Source organism: Hydra vulgaris, chromosome 11 (assembly GCF_038396675.1).
Source record: "Hydra vulgaris chromosome 11, alternate assembly HydraT2T_AEP".
Taxonomy (NCBI): domain Eukaryota; kingdom Metazoa; phylum Cnidaria; class Hydrozoa; order Anthoathecata; family Hydridae; genus Hydra; species Hydra vulgaris.
In genome coordinates, this window is record NC_088930.1 from 35,708,332 (window position 1) to 35,724,293 (window position 15,962).

Sequence of the window (15,962 nt, forward strand, 5' to 3'; positions counted from 1 at the left end):
ATAATATTCATAAACAATAAGTCTGCAGCAATATAGTAGATGGTGTAGTTCCCTGGACATGAAACCAATATTCTCTAAGTAGCTACAAAACTAGATGATATTTTGTATTATTTGTTATATCTCTAGTTATACATGTACTAAAGTAGTTAAGTAAATGATCTCAATTTCTATATTATTATCAGTGTTATTTCTTAAAATATAAGGAATATCTAGCTATATAAAATTAAACTTAAAATCTGATTTTATTGTAGCCATTCTTGACGATTTTTTTATTATTCAAATAAACATATGTAACTTATATCATTGTATAGAGCTTGACTTGACTTAAATGAGGGGTCATTCGGCCTTTGAAGTTAAGCGGATCTAAAGTTATTGAATTTTTTGTAGTGCAATAATTGATGATTTTTTGACGAAAGGTATAGGGCTTGAGTATGGAGAATTTGCATTGTTATGGCACCGAAAATTTGCATTATGTCACGCAAAATCAAAACAAAAAACGTCATAAAATATGCGAAGGAAGATAGTTATATATATATACATAATTTCTATATACAAATCCTTAGAACCTTTTCTTCAAGAAAAAATAAATAAATTCTTGTTATAAAAAGAGGGAAGAGTAAACTTGCAATTTCCACCTGGACACTTTTAAAAAACACTTTTTTTTTTCTATAAAAATAAACCTTGAAGTTTTGAAACGCTAAGAACTAAAAATTTATGTATAAAAGTTAAAAAGTGTGCACATTCCATTTGATTCGTCATCCCTTTTTTAATGTATACGGAAAGTTTTATAAAAATTGGATGTGTTTTGGTACTAAGGAATCCTAACCTCTAAAAGCTTTGTTTTAAAAAAATGTTCGAGCTTTTTTCTTAAAAGTGGTCTTAAGATATGGATAAAATTTAAATGAAGCCATATAAACCATAGTACTTTCTATATATGGCTGGAAAGAGGTTGAGTAACACTAATTGATGCGAAAAACCTTAAGGTGTTTGCTTAAGCATACAAAAAGATATAAGCGAGTAAAGTTCATGAAAGTTACGTGTTTTTTTTCAAACGTCAAATGTTTTTCGTTGAGCCGTGGAATCGCTATCTATTGCTGTTATCTTGAACAACTAAAAGGAAGTTGATGTAACTGGTTAGACAAGACCAAAAGTTTTCGACGAATCCGACAGACTTTATAATTTAATTTCTACTGTTTAAAACAAAAGATTTGTAACAATGCACAATGAGCATGGTTCGCAAAAAAAAAAGAAATAGGTTGCACGTCTATCTCTTATAGGCCATGCTATTACCGATATTTAGTTTGATCATTCGGCAAATTAAGATGTTATTATAATTATTAGAAAATCTCAGCAATCGATATATATATTCTTATACTCAGCAAGTATAATTTTTAATCGGCAATTATTCTAACGGCAGTTTTCAACTTACCACCTCCCCCCCCCCCCCCTCCTGTATACTAGCGAATATACTTAGTCTCTAAATATTTAATTTCATATAAGCGATAAAAAGTACCAATTTATTAACGCTAACTTCCATCATTTTTCTCAACAAGCTTGACATTTAATGCGAAAGCTTATATATGCAACGTTATCATTACATTCATAATTAAAACTTTATCATTTTCTCATTTTTTCAACGTACGGACAAATAAGCACGGAGTTGCGCTTAAATTGGTTGGCGTATTTAGGTTATGTTTGTTACAATTTAAGTACATTTAAGCTTCGGCAATTTATTTATTCTAAAATGCATACCAAATGTTAAACGTATTAATAGAGTTTTTAAAATGCAAAACATTTAATAGCATTTACCGAGAGGCTCATCGTCCGCATTTAAAAATGCAACCTCAGCAATTAAATCGTGTAAAACTGTAAAATAAGATAGACATTCTGTTAAATGGCAGCGGTCGCTTTATCAAACCAGAAAATTTCTTATCACTTTTTAGTTACTTAAAAAATGCAGAATATCTATCATTTTAAAGTACATTTTCACTTTTTGTTAAAAAAAAATTTACGATAAATTACGAAAAAGTTACGATATATTTTTCCCAAAATAATGTTTTTTTTGGTATCAAAAATTTAATTTTTAGTCCTATATAAACTCATTTAATTATATTAAATATGACTGTATACTAGGCAGCAGCAATTTTTGGCTTTAAATTGCTTCAAGCTGGAGTAGATAGTTTGTTAGAAAATAAGAGTTTTAGAGTGAAAAGTAAGATCTAAAGTTAACTAGAAGCAATCTTATTTAAAAAGTAAGTTTGAAATATCAACTTAAATGAACCGCATTTAAGACGCCTTTTTTTGTAGAATTATAAAGAAAAGGTAAGGTTAATGAAATCATTCATTATGAAATATAAACTTGGGTGGGTCATAATTAATACATGAAAATGTAAAATACATTTACAAATGTAAAAAAACTTAAATTTAAATAACATAGAATCGGGAAGACTTGCTACGTTCATATTTTGCACTTAGTTTTATAGTCTAATTAAGCAATTGGTTTTTTTAAAAAAAAAAATTGAAAATCGGATAATGATACTTTGCAAAAAATTGCGATAATTGTAGCCTGGAAACATAAAAGCCCTCAAGTTTTTGGGGTCCCCCCCTGTCCCAAACATGAGAGCAACAACTTTATAAAATCATTTTTAAACATGTTGCAACCTTGTTTGATTGTTTTTAAAACAAAATAGTTCAAGTTCTAAATTTAAGAGTTTTTATTTAAGAACAATAAAATAAATTCAAAAATAATTATTACAACAAGATATTTCCGTATTACATTGATTAAATTGCACCAATTTTAAATCAAATTAAAAAATTCCAAATTTTCGTACAAAAACATCAACATTTGAAAACATTCAGCCGTCATCCTGTTTCGCTTAGCATACAAATTGTTTAATGCATCAGAAAAAAGGCGCTCACTTGGTGCACTGGTAGCAGGTGTACATAAAATCATCGTTGAAATGCAATACAATATTGGAAAAACATATTGATTTTGATGCCAAAACTCTAAAACATTTTGTTCGTGCACTGACAATCTTATATATTCACTGATTTCTTTTTTTAAATCTAAGGTTAAATTTTTGTCACTATCTTTTCCGGAATCATCTTCTTCATCCTCAAATGACAACTTAAATTTTTTTGATTCCTTTGTCACCTTTTTAATTGGAATTATTTCACCAACTCTTTTTGAGAGATAAAAATCTGACAAAAATCTTTCACAATTTTTAAATATTTCTTTTTTTCGTACTTTTCAAAGAATTGAAAACTTTTATAATTTGGATCCAAAAAAGTGGCACACAATAAAAAGGAATTATTCTCTAATTCATATGAATCTTTGTAAGTTTGTAAAGATTCTAACAAATGTGATTTCAATATTACAATTAAAGGAGGAGTTTTACTTTTATTCTTACTCAGCTGCTTCTCAAGGTACTTTACACTTGGAATAATCCCAGACATCTGGTTTTAATCTCGGAATTAAAACCCGTATAAACACGTGTTTGTTACGATCCAGGCGTAAACCAAAAACACGTAGATTTCACGGGAAGTTTAACTGGAGTTTTACACGTGTTTTCTATGGTTTCAAACACGAGTTTTTTATGTTTTAAATAAGTGTTTTATGAGGTTTTAAATTCGTGTTTTCTATAGTCTAAAACGGACTTATGGCATTTAATAAAGTTTCCAAACGGAAACTTTATTTAATGCCATAAGTTAATTCAGGCATAAGTTTTCCAAATTTATGCCTGAACTAGCAGCTGTTCAGCACGGTTTAATGATAAACCAAAAATACGTAGGTTTTGTTAGACACGTTTATAGCCTCAAACCGTTTAAACCTTTTTTATATATACTACATTATATTTACGACAATTTTGTTGTTTTATTTTTATTTTTTAAGGTAAATTATTTTACAATAATACTACAAAGAAAAAATAAACAAAGAAATAAAAAACCAAATCATTAAAAATAAGCTAATAAAAGACGTTTGGCACATGGTTACCTTACATAATATTTAATTTCGATTGATCGCCTCTTCCGTCATTATAAAATCTAAAATCGTATAACAATACGCTTTCGCATTTTTACAAACAATTCCAGTAGCATCAAATGTTCTTTTTAATTTTTCTTAAAAATTGGGTCTCGACTTTACTAATTCCTCAATTGAGGTAACCTGTTGAAATTTAATTTCATTCAAATCTTTATCTAAAAACTATTGCAGTAGCCCAAATTTCTTTTTATGTAATGGTGTGACACAATCATTTTATGCTAAAACATGGCATCATCCATGGGAGAAGTTTCGTTTGTCTGATTTTTTGGTCGATCTGTATTGGTAATGGTTTTTGATGATTCGCCTTAATCTGTTTAAAAAAAAACAAGTTTTATAATAAATAACAAAATAAATGGTTATCTTAGTCTATTGTTTTGTATTGTACCTAAATAAATGCACTATAAAAAATGCTGTTTGAAAAAACAAGAGTAATGATTCGATGGAAGAGTAAAATTGATTTTTTCCTTATTAATCACGCTTGTTTGTGTCTGTACATTTAAATGGAATCGACCCTTCATTCTTCTTTTCAAATTATTTTTTAGAGCCACCAACTTTAACCTAAATAAGAGACGCCCTTTAAGAATTTATGAAACCCATTAAGAAACATAATTCATCAAATATACTATTGTACTTTTTAAATATTATAAACTTTTAAATTTAATGCAAATAAGTTATTACATTGGAAAGACCCAGAAGCCCGAGTATTCACAAGTATTTTCATTAGCATTTGTACCAGGATGTAAATCCTCTCTTAATTGATTTTTGCTTATAAATATAGAAATCTTTAAAGGTTGATTCGAAACCATCTCATTTAGGTTTTGTTGCTTGTTAAAGTGCAAATATCCTGTTTTTAGATAAATTAGACTAATATACACTCAAATATAGGTAATAAATATAAATATAAGTTATACATAATATTTAAAAAAACCAAATGCACACATGCCCCCTGTTCATTAATAGTCACCTACCTTAATCAACATTAATATTATTATCTTCATTAAGTTTCTGAAGTCTTCTATAAATATATTTTCTTCATCTAGATTATGTGATAACGGTAAAACTCCTAAAAGATAAAATTTGCAAAATCAAAATTTACCAGAAATATTAGTGTCATTTAAAATTTTTTGAAGTTAAAGATAAATAACTAGAGTTTTAATACAAGTATTTTCATTAACAGTTGTACCACGATTAATATTTTTTCTCATTGTCTTTTTCGTTGAACATGTGAAAAACTTAATAGTTGACTTTTACTAGAATTAGTAAGATTATTTTCGTAGATTATAAGTAAGTAGAAGACTTATAGTAGAATCTTTTCAATTTTTTTCACTGTTTTGTTGCTTATTAAAACCCACATATTCTGGTTTAAAAATGTTATATATATATATATATATATATATATATATATATATATATATATATATATATATATATATATATATATATATATATATATATATATATATATATATATATACACACACACACAAACAAACAAAAAAAAGTTTAATATGTGCTAAGTCATATCACTAGCCATAGTCTGCCTGATAATAGACCCTTACTTTTATCAGCAAAAAAAATATCATTTCTGCAATCAGATAGACTATGCAAGAAATTTTATTGCTGGCTTCGGCTCATGCCATATTTTTAATACTGCTGACTCATTTTTGTATCTTCTCAAACAATTAAAAATTAATTTAACATTTACATAATAATTTTTAAATATAAACAATTGATTTACAGATAAGTAAAGTTACTTACGGACAGTATTTTGCAACAAAGTATTACTAGATTTTGCTGTCAATATTGGTAGAGAAAGTTTATTTGATAAAGCATAGGTAGTATATTGGTGCAGCCTCGTAGCTCGAAGACAAATTTAAACATACAGGAAATAAATTTCCAGCTAAAACTGATCGATATTTTTTCATATATTCTTTCCACTATGCTGAACTTGTCCTTTTCATTTTTGTTAAATAATTATCATTAATAGGATATCCTATAGCATTTAGTACACACACCTTTATATAGGAACAACACTAGTATTTTTCAAACATATATAAGTAATAACAATACTAATAGTAAAAACAATAATACTATTAACACAAAAAATGTATTTTATATATATATATATATATATATATATATATATATATATATATATATATATATATATATATATATATATATATTCATCGCAGAAATACACACACATATACAAATACAGATACACACAAATATACATACGCCGAAATACACACACATATTACGTATACATAAAGTATACATTTATTTATAAGTGTATGTATGTATGTATATATGTGTGTATATATATATATATATATATATATATATATATATATATATATATATATATATATATATATATATAATATATATATATATATATATATATATATATATATATATTTATACATACATACATATTATATAGACTTATACATACATACATACATATATACATATGAATACATAAATAAACACATACATATTTTATATATGTATTATACATACATATATAAAATATACATTGTATAAATTATATAGATACACAAGTGTGTTTCTATATAGATACACATGTGTATATATATGTGTATATATATATATATATATATATATATATATATATATATATATATACACATATATATACACACGTGTATATTTATATATGTGTGTGTGTTTGTGTGTGTGTGTATATATATATATATATATATATATATATATATATATATATATATATATATATACATGCTAAGTTGCATTGAAATGCAACTTAGCATTGAAATGCAACTTTTTTTGGCGAACGTGTAATCGGCGCACCCCCCTAAATTCGGTAACTACCGACAATTAACGAGTGTGATTTAGGATCTAGTTTACTTGCGGTACGGAGTTATTTACGAGTGCAATTTAGTTTGTAATGTTTACTTAAAGTACGAAAGGAATAAAATCGACATAAACATACACTGTTTTATTAACTTTATATATTGTTCTATATTAAATAAAATATAGCGAAATTGAACATTAAAAAAAAATTATCTAATAAACTTACAACAAAAAAAAAGGGCGGACGTGTAATCGGCGCACCCCCCTAAATTCGGTAACTACCGACAAATAACGAGTGTGATTTGTTTTAAAATCTATTGGGTAATGAAAATAAAATGATTGGTGGAAAATAGTTTCGGAATTTGGAAATTCCGAAACCACGTTTTTATATCACTTTATGTTAACTTCTCAACGCTTTGAAGATGTCTCCTCTTACACATTTTATTGAACTAATAAATGAGGAAAATGTAATAAGATTTCTCCAGCACTACAGATTAATGGATATTCAGAAATTTTTTGAATGCGGACATGCTATGAATGTTCAAAAGTATAATCGCTGTCAGGTAAATGTTTTTAAATACTAACTCATGCTTAAATTGCGAAAAATAAATAATAAAACCTTTAAAAAATTATCTTTAGTTCATCTGTGGTAATGTTTATATTAGCTTATATTATTGCGTTAAGCTTTAGTTAAGCTGTTTTAATGTTTATATTAGCTTATATTATGTTTATATTAGTTTATATTAATCTTTGTTTGAGCTTTGTTAATCTTTATTTTTAATAAAGATTAAAGCTAAAAAAATATTTAAGCTTTGTTTAATTATCTAAATATTTTAAATAAAGAATATACAAAGCTTAAATACTATTTAAGCTTTGTTTATCTTTATTTAGGCTTGAACAATATTTTATTAGCCTTGCTAATTTTTTTTTGAACTTGAGTAACGTTTATATTAGCTTTGTTAATCCTTATTTAAACTTTGGGAATGTTTACTATCACAAAAACATTAATAAACTTTCATTAAGCTTAGTTTTAATTTTTTTTGTGTGCTTGTTTTAAGACAAAGTAAACTTTTTAAGCTTTGAGTTTTTATTAATTGTAGTCAATATCAGAATAAGATTTATCAAATTTACTTTTCATTTAGGACAAACATATTTTGAGGTGTTGTAAATGCAAGAAGACAAAGACAATTAGAAGTGGCTTTTTTCAAATTTGTTCATCACTAGACATAAGTAGTATTCTTCAACTTATGTTTTTATGGATTGCGGAGGTGCCTGTCACAATAGTCTGCGATATAGCTGGTATTTGCAAAAATACATCAATTCAGTGGTATCAGTACTTTAGAGACATATGTTCCTTTAAAATAATTGATGTTCCTGATAGAAATCAGTTAGGTGGTCCTGGCCATGTTGTTGAAATTGATGAATCGTTAATGTTTAAAAGGAAGAATAATGTAGGGCATGTCGTCGAACAACACTGGATATTTGGAGCATATGATCTAATGACTAAAAAGGGATATTTAACACGTGTGGAGGATAGATCCATCTGGGATCTATAGGATAGATAGATCTGCTGCAACATTGGTTCCATTAATTCAAAGATGGGTGGCTGTTGGGTCTACAATTCATTCAGATCAATGGGCTGCCTACAATAATTTGAATAACATAGGTTTTAACCATCTCACAGTAAATCACACAACCAACTTTGTTGATCCTGTAACGCAAGCAGCATCAAACCATGTTGAGGCTTTTTGGAGTTGAATAAAGCGAAGATTGAAATTTGTTTGCGGGTCACAAGGTGATTTGAAGTGGAGTCGACTTGATGAAGCAATATACAGAGAGTATTTCGCTTTTAAAACTGAAAACCTTTAGCAAAACTTTACAATTTTTTTACAACATATACATGACAACTATCCTCTCTAATAAAATAAGCTGTTTTATTTTATTTACTGAAATTATTTTATTAGAGAGGATACCTATTTGTAGGTTTTTATACTATTTTTAATATAGATTTGCTATTTTTAAATAAATGATATTTAAGCAGAATTATACAGTTAGAAAATATTAGAATTATAAAGTTAGAAAATTACTATTAAATAAAATTTTGAAAAAATTTTATTTAATAGTAAATATTTTTTTTTAGTTTTAAGCAAGCTTTAAAATACTACTAGTAATAATATTAAAAAATATTTTGTAAACAAGTTCTTTTTTGTAAATAAATTGTTTTATCTCGCATCTTTGTGATAAAGAAATGCAACTTTTTTTTTTGTTGTAAGTTTATTAGATATAATTTTTTTTTAATGTTCAATTTCACTATATTTTATTTAATATAGAACAATATATAAAGTTAATAAAACAGTGTATGTTTATGTCGATTTTTTTCCTTTCGTACTTTAAGTAAACATTACAAACTAAATTGCACTCGTAAATAACTCCGTACCGCAAGTAAACTAGATCCTAAATCACACTCGTTAATTGTCGGTAGTTACCGAATTTAGGGGGATGCGCCGATTACACGTCCGCCCATGCTAATACTTAACAAAAACTGAATTTATTTAACATATAAATTTTCTCGACAAATGTTTTCCTGAAAGTTCTTGTTACACACTCTAAAACCTTCCGAATAATAAAAATGCAATAAATTTGAAAAATCGCGTGCTTTTAGTAATGGTTTTACATTCGTTGCGAAAACTTTTGATAATTTAATACTCCATTTTTGTAACTGAAAAGCCATCACTAAAAACTTAATATCCAAACTGGTTTTTTGGTAAAATATAGTAGTTAATTTCACGGAATCAAAACCCTATTCTTGACACGTGTTATTCTTAGTGTTTTCGGGAGTTTTAAACACGCAACAGAAACCACGCGTAACTTTTAAACGAGTTGTGCCGTCTGGGATTAAAGAACACGTTGCATACCAGATAGTAAAGCATATATTTCCAGATAGTAAAACACTTACTTGATGAATAAAGCAGATATCTCCAGATAGTAAAACACTTACTTGATTAAAGCTTAATAAAGCATTTACCGTTTCTTTTAAGTTAACCATTTCATCTTCATCGAGTAAATATTTTCTCATATCTTTGTATTGTTGTTTCGAATAAAAGATATCTTTTACGTAGGAGTGAAGCTTAAGCATTCGCTCTGCCATGAGAAACGTAGAGTGTCAACGAGTTTTCACATCTTGAATCAAATGAAGTATGTGATTTTTTTCGACACCTTGTCTCGTTTGACTTTCCTCTAATAAATCATTAAGTTGAGAAGAATGATTGAAAGATGTAACAATTTTCCTGCACTTAGTTAATGTTCTTGCAATGAAAAAGAACTTAGACGAACTATCTTTTTCACCTTCTTCAACTAAATCTATGACATTTTTAACAACTAATTGCAAAACATGTCCCATGCATCTTATTGGTTGAATGTTTAAACAAACTTTTAAAGAATTTAGACAGTTGCGTACGTTAATGGCGTTGTCTGATACTATACTCATTATTTTATCATCTACTTTATACTTTTCTACGATTTTTAGCAAAGCCTCTTTTAAATTATCTGCATCATGGCGGCCATTAAGGTATGCAAAGCCCAAACAAAAACTGATGAAATTTGTTTTGTCAGAAATGAAATGTGCAGTTGCAGATATATAACTATAGTTTTGACAGGACGTCCATCCGTCAGTAGTAATAGATAAAACTTTAATTGATAATAATTTTGATTTTAAAAGTTCAACTTTTTCTCGATATAAATCAGTAAAAAGAGATCTTAATTTTTTTCGGCAAGGCACTTTATACTTTGGATTTAAACACAAAACAAATTCTTTAAATGCACTAATTTCTACCAACATAAATGGAAGACAACAGGCAATAATGAAAATTAAAAGAGCTCTATCAATCTTATCGCTAACTTCTTTTGACAAGCCACTCATAGTTCGTTTTTTTTCAGGCGTTATTATTTTGTGATCATGTTCAAGATGGTAATCTAATATACTCTTTGATGTTTTACAAGAGTACTTTTTAGGTCTGTTACTATTACATTGATTGCATATCCATTTTGATGTTTCCTCCTCGATTGAGTAATATTCGTATGTAGTTTTAGCTGCTTCTTCAATGGACTGAGCATCAACTTCAACTTCTGTTTGACCGGATCGAAAACTTATTTTAATGACTAACATCGAAAGAGTGATTTTCAGATTAATATCGAAAAGTTTTTGTATCGAAATTCACAAATGCGGAACAATATCGAAAACAATAAAAACGGAATAAGAACGAAAACTCATTTTAATGATTAACATCGAAAATGTGATTTTCTGAATAATGTCGAAAGCAATAAAAACGGAATAAGATCGAAAACTCATTTTAATGATTAACGTCGAAAATGTGATTTTCTGAATTTTTTGAAAATTTTTTTTTGCTGGCTCTACTAAGTGTGACGTCATGGATCCAAATGTGAAAAATTTTTCTTCTTAGTTTTAACCTAAAAACAAATCAAAAGCAAAAATTTGCCCTAACACGCTTGTGCACACGAAGTACACAGTGACCCTCACTATTATCCGTAACCTTACATGTTTTATTTTTTTTTTTTTCAGCGAAAGTACAATGCTTAGAGCGCAATATGTTAATCCAATTCTTTTCTATTTTTTTAAAATATTCTCTCCTAGTATTATTACTGAATATTTTTGTGTTATTAGCACTATTATTCCGAAACACTTATTGAAGCTCGATTATCTAATGTCTTTAGTTCTAGGCGAATGGCTTTGGGATTGAATCCCCGTAGTGTTTATCTTTTATTTTTGAAATGAGTATGTGGTCACTGCGCCTTCTCTTTCTTTTCAGTCCTTAATTCTCATCTATGTCATCATGCTCAGCACAAAATAAGTTTTTATTACGCAATATAAATTCAAAACAAACTGAGCAGCTGTTCAGAATTACAAATCAGTATTGATAATAACATTAAAAGTAAAGTCTAAAATTGAAAAAGATTTGCAAACATAAATTGTTAATATATTGTTTATCTGTTAACATTTACTAACTGTTTGTGAACTTTTTCCTTTTAACCTGTGATATGGAAGATGACTTCTCTACTACTTCTTATAGGTAAATTTTTAAAATCGTCATTCTTTAAATAAAAATTTGGTAACTCACAACGAAACATCTTTTAAGTAACCAAAAGTTAATGCCACTCATCTATTGATACTGACCGAAATTATCGACACAGTTATAATCGTAACTCAAAAGACCTTGAAATAAGAAGTCATATTTCACAACTGCAAAGGAGCACACAAATTTGTATTAGATTTTTATCCTCAATACACAATATAGCTGTTTAAAATTTAGGTTTTTATCATTTTATTTAAATTTTCCTTGATTCAGAACTTTATTTGCAAGTTTTGAGATTTTATATAAATCTGCAGTTAAAATACTTGCCTGTTTAACTGTAACATCATCTTTGAACAAAGTATATTCAAATGGGGGAAGTCTGGACAGTTTATCGCTTATCGTTTATAGTTTAAAGTAAATCAACAAATCCATAAAATAAACTTTTTTAAAGTTATTTTTATCTTCTGATAGCAATCTATTAAATCTTTTAAAATTACTTGCATGATTACAAAATCATGCTAGTAATTTTAAAAGATAGTCACAGTTTTAATGGTTTTATTTCTCAATAAATTACTATAAATTTTTACAACTGAGGCAGTTTTTATTATCAACGGAATGTTCCTATTATTTAATGAATGTTCTTAACAACTTTCTATTGTATACCCTTTTTGAAAAGTTCAGACTTAAGTTTTTTTAGTTCAAAGCTCAGAGTATTCTGTATATTTCTGTAAATAAATTTCATTAAATATTAAACAGACATTTTGCAACATTTTGGGCCAATTCGGAGTAATGATTTTGCATATTATATTGTGTCAATATTACCAGAATGTGCTTTCGATAAAGAAAGCAAGGGAAAATTTTTCCAAATAATTTTTAATGGTGTTTTAATGTATGCTTTAAATACATGGAAGTATACACTAAAATAATGCATACATATTAGTGTTTTGTGATTTCTACTTTATTATTTTTTAAGTTTTTCAAAAACTAAACCAAAAAGATTCTGCAGGATTTTTTAATTAAGTAGGACATTTCGTCGAGGATAGTGCAAAACCGCGTAACTAGCATTGGATAATACCGTGTATCTACAGTGCATTTTTTTTACTGGAAAAGTTTAAAATTCAAAATTTTTTTTTATTTTAACAGATTTTGGTTTCATTTTAGTATAAAGAGCATTATTCATGTTTTTTGTTATGTCAACAATAGATATTTGTTGTTAAAATTATTAACATCCAAATATATTAGCCAATGCTAGTTACGCGGAATAGCACTATCCCCGACAATATGTAGGCATTTTTATGACTATTACAAAACATTATGTAAAGATAATAGACAACTCTTGTAAAAAAACTTCATATAGGTTCTCAGCAACTTGTATAATAACCTCAATAACTTCTAGTATGAAAATTTTATTAAATAGCATCTTGTAAAATAAAATATAATTACTTTTTAACATTTGGTAGCTACATATCCTAGCAGCAATGTATTTAAAGTTGTGTGCTCAATATTTTTTTAGTATTTACAATGTTAAACATTCTGTAACAGAATGACCAGATGACTACTTGTAATAGTAATTTTTCCATGACAATTAATAATGCTTATAATCTTATAATCTTTTATTAAAAAAGATCTTTCAGCATGCTCTTCTTGCTTAATTAATCAGGGTTTTTTAGCCTGCTCTACTTGAATTGTAACAAGGAGTTTTGTACCAATAAAGAAGCTTTATATCATAAAATTTCAAGAAAAGAATACTTTAAAACAAGGCTTGTTTTAAAGTACTTTCTTCTTGAAACTTTTGTGCACATATAACAGATGACTTAGTTGGCATATAATTTTGAATATTTACAAATAACTTTATCCTTTAAACTTTTTATGGTTTGTTGACATTAGCTGTAAATAAATCAATACATCTTGTTTTAAATCGTTTTATAAATAGCCAACAATACAACATTCAATATTTTTTGTTCTACTAATCGAACTTTAATTTTATATTGTATAAATTATACAATTATACAGTATAATTACTACTCTTTAATTCACAACCGCAATAAACTGGCCTTTCTATTTATTCTGCTTTTGGAATTTTTGAATCCATTCTTTTTTTTCACATTTTCAATATTATTCCGAAAAGTCCCTTTTCGATTTTATTCCGTTTTTCACAATGTCGATATTATTCCGGAAAGTCCCTTTTCGATATTGTTCCTTTTTTCACAATTTCGATCTAATTCCGTTTTTAAAATTTTCGATACAATTCCTTTTTTCACAATTTCGATATGATTCTCTTTTGAGCTATTTCGAGATTATTTTGCTTTTCGGATTTTCGATACTATTCCATTTTTAACAACTTTGATGTATTCTCTTTTTCGATATTATTCCGAAAAGTCCCTTTTCGATATTATTCCTTTTTTCACAATTTCGAGATTATTCTGTTTTTCGGATTTTCGATACTATTCCTTTATTTACAATTTCGATGTTATTCTTAATTTCGATGTAATTCCAGAAAGTCGCTTTTCGAGATTTATCAGTTTGACTGTTTTCGATACTGTTACTGTTAGCACTAAATTGTAACTTACAGCAATTTGTTATTAAAAAAATGGCGCTCAAACCACTTCACAACTAACACATAACAAGATTTAAAAAAAAGTATTTTTTGGGTAAAAGTAACAATATATTTTTCGCAAATTAAAAACTTAGTCGACTAAATTTAGTCAAACTAAAAAGTTAGTCGACTGATTTTAGTTACGCTAAAAAGTTAGTCGACTAAATTTAGTTAGACTAAAAAGTTAGTCGACTAAATTTAGTTAGACTAAAAAATTAGTCGACTAAACTTAGTTAGACTAAAAAGTTAGTCGACTAATTTATTTACGCTAAAAAGTTAGTCGACTAAATTTAATTAGACTAAAAAGTTAGCCGACTAATTTTTGTTAGACTAAAAAGTTAGTCGACTAAATTTAGTTAGACTAAAACTAACCTTAACTCCCACCCCAATAAAGCATGGATTTGAAAAAAAAATTTTTTTTTGATTTACTAGTTTGAACATAATAAAGCTTTTCATTTATAAAAAGTTATTACCTGAAGTTTTTTTTTCCAAAGTCATTGTCTTCAAAAACTGAACGTAACAAAACAGAAAACGGTTAAAATTAGTGCGCTTAAATTTGGTGCCAATACAGTCTTGAACGTATTTGAATAGATCTGCTTAAAAAAAATTTCGGTTTTTTCTGAAAATATTATTTTTAACCATTTTATATCTGAGGATTTTTGGTTGAGTTTTTAATTTAAAAAAGGTGTAAACCTAAAGAAAATGACAACTAATGTTGAAGAAAACCTCATTCGTACTGAGAAAGTAAAAAATTTTGTATACGATAAAATAAATCAGCCACTTAGTTTTCAGCTTGTTATGCAAATATTTGATAAAATAAGAACTGACAGTTTAAATTGCGATATCATTGAATCAGCGCCAATCAAACCTCACGCAGGAGAAGTTTACATCTATAAACAGAAAAGTAAACTTGATGATGATTATTTATGCGATCATTATCGATTTCGAAACACTGGGAGAATGAAAAACCAACAACTTGGTATAACAAAAACTTATTACAAAAATCAAATTGGCAAAACAAATGAATACAACAAGATTTTCAAAAACAAGTTTTTGTAAGCAACATGCCTTTTGTGATAATTCACTATTTTGGAGATCATCGCGCTTCAGTTTCAATTCCTCACGGAAATAGCAATTGTGACAGACCGTTTATCCGTTCAACAACAACTCTAAAAAATCTTATGAAGGCAAATGCTTTGGATATTGAACCTCAAAAATTATATGAAAATTTTTTAACTCTATCAAAAAAAGACTATATCCTAAAAAATACTCCCTATTCTTTTATTGATGCTGAAGCATCGGTTTCACTACGAAACACTAAGCAAACTGAAAATATCAAATAAAACGAAGTGAAAAAACGGAGAATTACAAATGATGAAATTTAAGGAGTCCA

General features: G+C 27.4%; 1 long non-coding RNA gene across 1 annotated transcript; it reads right to left on the reverse strand.

Annotated features, from left to right (window-relative positions):
- Positions 1–3,980: 3,980 nt before the first annotated feature.
- LOC136087247 (uncharacterized) lies at positions 3,981–6,071 on the reverse strand. Its single transcript, XR_010641666.1, has 5 exons — positions 5,801–6,071; positions 5,011–5,105; positions 4,721–4,886; positions 4,428–4,600; positions 3,981–4,352 (listed from the first exon to the last, which is right to left on the reverse strand). It is a non-coding gene; the product is annotated as an uncharacterized LOC136087247 (long non-coding RNA).
- Between the last annotated feature and the right edge of the window lie 9,891 nt (positions 6,072–15,962).